This window comes from Octodon degus, unplaced genomic scaffold, assembly GCF_000260255.1.
Source record: "Octodon degus isolate 3935 unplaced genomic scaffold, OctDeg1.0 scaffold00093, whole genome shotgun sequence".
Taxonomy (NCBI): Eukaryota; Metazoa; Chordata; class Mammalia; order Rodentia; family Octodontidae; genus Octodon; species Octodon degus.
The window spans coordinates 9627043-9631476 of record NW_004524669.1 but is presented as its reverse complement, the minus strand read 5'-3'; positions in this window follow the sequence as shown (position 1 = coordinate 9631476).

Genomic DNA, 4434 nt, shown 5'->3' with positions numbered 1-4434 from the left:
AGAGAGAGAGAGAGAGAGAGAGAGAGAGAGAGAGAGGAGACCTAGCTCCAAACTGAGCACAGCCAGCCCTGAGAGGAGGAGAGAGGCTGTCGCTCTGCCATGGCGCCCATCGCGAGGGAGGCCCCACCCCTGGGCTGAGAGGAGATGTAGAGACAGAAATAAAAACAGCGTGCAGCATCTGAACTGACTTCTAAGCAGGAAGTGGGGCATAACAGAGGGTTTGTTCCGGGCTAGCAGTGAGGCCAAGCCTGGGCTGTGGGCAACAGGACCTGAGGGGCAGGGCGAGGGGCAGCTCCCTCACCAGCTGCATCCTGCTGCACCCAAGGAGAACACATGCCCCACGCCTGACCCAGCCCTGCCCTGCTAGGTCGTGTGGCACTGTGAATCTGGTGTCACCCAGTGACGGCCAGGGATGAAGGAAGAGACTGGCAGGGCTGGGAGAGGCCACCAGTGGCCTGGGAGCCCCAGCCCGTGGGTGCCTTGGTGTCGCCTGCTCCAAGGACCTGGCACCTCTGCTCTGGGCCCCATCCCCTCGCCGACAGGACCATACTGTCCACCTGTGCCTGCAGCGGCGGAATCTCCTCTTCCACACCTGGGCCTCAGCCGGAGGTGGAGGCGCTGAGACTGTAGCGAGCCTCCGAGCCAGTGAGTTCCATCAAAGATACAAATGTCAAGGGCAGCTCCCTCGGTGCCTGCTCCCTGCTCACTGGGGCACAGTGTGACGCCCCATTGAGGGCCCAGCCAGCCCAGGAGGGCTGGTAATGAGGAAGCCAGGGAGGAGGACCTTCCTGGGCGGCCCAGGCTGGCTCTGACAGCTCCTTTGTGCCCACCCAATATCCCAGCCCCTACACAGCCACCTGTGAAGCCCTGGCCTTGCCACTGGCCAAGATCTCCAGGATCTCCAAAGCCTGCTCTTCGCAGTAGCTCATGACCCTGGCTGGGAAGTGTACCCCGAGGTAGGAGAGGACAGGGACTCAAACAGCTGACAGGAGGGCAGCGCGGCTTAGGTTGTGGGGCCCAGGAGCACCAGCACAGGTGGGGGTGCAGTGTTTAAACAGGTTTGGGTCTGGGACGTAGCTCAGTGGCACAGCACCTACCTGGCAAACGCAAGGTCCTGAGTTAGATTTCCAGTACTCACAAAAATAAAAACAAATTTCAAATGCACAGCAAGGTCTGAAGCACCATCCACCCCACCAGCTGCAAGGGAGTGCTTTATTAAACCCACATAAGACTCATAAAGAGTGGAGATCCCTGCCTTTCTCTCCCTGCATGCTGGAGAGAAAATGCACCCGAAATAGAGCTGCGGGGAGACACTTCCCAGGCGAATCCAGTGCAGCAGCGGGGGTGTCACTCTGTGTAGCAGCCATCGCTCTTGTTCAGTGATGTGCTCATATGCCCAAAGGCGGAAGGAGCTGGTGGGAGTCTTTGTGGATTCCTCGAGTTCTGCTGCCTGCTGCCAGTGTGGTAGCGCGCGCACGCGCGCGCGCGCGCGCGCGCGCGCGCACACACACACACACACACACGGGGTATACAGACCTGCAGCTGGCTTCAGCGGGAGTAAAAAATCAATTAATTAATTCATCAACAGCACTGGGGATTGAACCCAGGGTCTTGCACATGCCGGGCAGGGGCTCTGCCACTGAGCCACAACCCCAGCCCGTTTTAAATTTTATTCTGAGACAGGCTTTCCCAGGGTTGTCCTGGCTGACCTTAAACTTGTGATCCTCCTGCTGCAGGCCCCTCAGTAGCTGTGGGTGTGGTGTCCACCACCAGGCTTGGCTCAGTTTATTTAATCCTAATCACTTCCAATCTACTTAATTGGTTTAGGGAAGCCGTGAAGCAGTTTGCAGCAGCGCTGCTGGGAGTCGCCCTTTCCAGCCGGGTGTGTATCCACGAAGTCTAAGCGGATGGAATGCACCCGGGCATCCAGGGAGCCCAGGGAGCGGGTGGCGGAGGTGCACAACCCAGCAAGGCGGCAGAGATGGAACACGGATGATGAAGAAAGGGTAATTCTGTGTCTCAGTGATGCGGTTATGTTGATTACATGCTGAAAGAATCATTTATATACATTGGTTTAAATAAACAACCAAATCAACTGTACCTGTTCTTTTTATTTTTTAATACAGCTCCTAGAGAACTTTACATCCTACACACACACACACACACACATACACACACACACACGCACAAACATGCACACATGCACACACACCCAAGCACACACGCAGGCAGAACAGCTCCCTGTACCCCCAGGGGCCTGCACTGCCCTAGGCTTGGGGCAGAAGGGGACCTCCCTGTTACCATTTTACTTTATGCAGCTGTGGCTTTTGACTCTGTTACGCAGGGTGCTCCTTCCATAGCTTACAAAGAACAGCAAGAAGCTAGGGATTGCTGCAACAGAAGTTGAGGTCTCATACTCCTTTCTTCTGCGCCATGGTGGGGTGGCGCTGTGCTGTCCTGGGTTAAGAGCTCTAGCGTGGCATCTCGGGAGGTGCCAGCCTGACCCTCCTGGGCGCTGCTGGCCGCGGAGGTCCCTGTCCTGACAGCCGCCCACCGTGTAGAAGAGGGACGGGGTCTCAGAGAGCAGGCGTTCAACCCAAGAAAAAGCGCTGGGCGGGGGCACCCCGTGGGAACCTCGCCTCCCCTTCCTGTGCCCTCCTACCCATATCGAGAGGCTTCGGATGGCAAGGGGATTCGAGGCTGACCTTCCCGTGCTCTAGCTGAAGGGCCAGGCCGCCGTCGCGCTGCCTGAAAACACGTCTGCAGGACACGCGAGACGCGGGGAGGAGCCCTCTTCAAAGGCGCGCTGATCCGCTGAAGTCATGGAGCGGGCAACACTTGCTCCTCCGCGGCGGCCGGCCGACAGAAAGGGGAGGCGGAGAGAGGGGCGCGGAGGCTGCGCTTTGTCAGAGCGGACTCCGCGGAGACCCGCGCAAGGTTGCTCGGCTCCCCGCCCGCCCGCGGCTTGCCCTTCCAAGCGACTCGGGCAAGCTCGACCCGCGACCTCAGGACCAGGGACTTGGGCCGCGGCTCTCACGAAGCTCACCGAGGCTCGCTCGGACCCCAGGATCCCCCCGCGCCTGGCGGCTCGGGCCCCTCCTGTCCCCACGGGGCGACTTGTAAGCTGAGGCCGAAAACGTGGGAAGCAGCCTCTTACCTTCCGGGCTGGGGACCCCAGCTGTGGACTGCTGTGCTCCGCAGGCGCCCCAGGCCCCGAGTGACTATTGCAGGATTCTATTTATTTATTTTTAATTGTATTTTAAAGAGAAAAAATAAAACAATTTTAAAACAAGATAGTAGGAGAGTAACAATGGTTAATACTTGCATATTATCTTTAAATTAGGTACTCTGAGCACAAGGTAGAGGAGTTTTGTTCTGGAAATCAACTGAGAACTTCACACTTGCCATATATTGTTTTTCCTCTTCCTCTTTCTCCTTTCCCATCCTAGTTTTTCTTTCCTTTTGAATAGTTTCTTCCCATTTCATAATAGCTGGTGTATGTTTGCATCTTCTTTACCCTTTCAGCTTCTCACACTAGGGAGCCAATACAGTGTTTACACATGGGAGTCTGATGTGCTTATCAGTATGGTTTCAAGGTGCCTATTTATCCTTCTTTATGGCTGAGTAGTACTCCTTTGTACATAAAAAACCAAATCTTTTGTTATCCATTCCTCGGTTGATGATGGAAATTTGGATGCTTCCAAGATCTAGCTATAGGTTGTGCTGCTGTAAACATGGGTGCACATATATCGCAGTGGTAATGTTTTTAATTCTTCTGGGAAAATACCCAAGAGGGGCACAGCTGGGTCAAATGGGACAGAATCCTAGTTTATTGAGGAATCTCCACACTGCTTTCTACGGTGTTGGCACCAGTCTGCACCCCTGCCAACAGTGAGGGAGGGTCATTTTTCCCCACAGCCCCACCAGCAGGTGTTATTGGTTGATTTTTTAATAATCGACATTCTTTCTGAGGTGAGACAGAATCTCAGTCATAATTTAATTTACACCACTTTTTAATGCTTATTTTCTGTTTGTATTTCTTCATGTGAGAAGTGTGTGTTCATCTTAGGTGCTCATTCTTGGCTTGGATCTTTAAGTTTGGGAGGTCTGTTTGGTTTTTTTTTTTTGTTTTTTTTTTTGTTCTTTATATATTCTTGAAAGCAATCCTTTGTCTGATGAGCAGTTGGCAAACATTTTTTTCCCCACACTGGGCTGTCTCTGCCTCTGTAGGTGGTTTTTCTTGCTGGGCAAAAGCTTTTTAATAAGATGAGAACCCAGTTTTGGTTCTTTGTGACAGCTCCTGTGTGACTGGGCTTTTATTCACTCAGTCTTTGCCTGCACCAATGTCTTCAAAAGTTTTAGCTATTTTATCTTCCAGAAGATTTAGTATTCTGTTTTAATATTTAGATCTTTGATTCATTTTGAATTATTTTA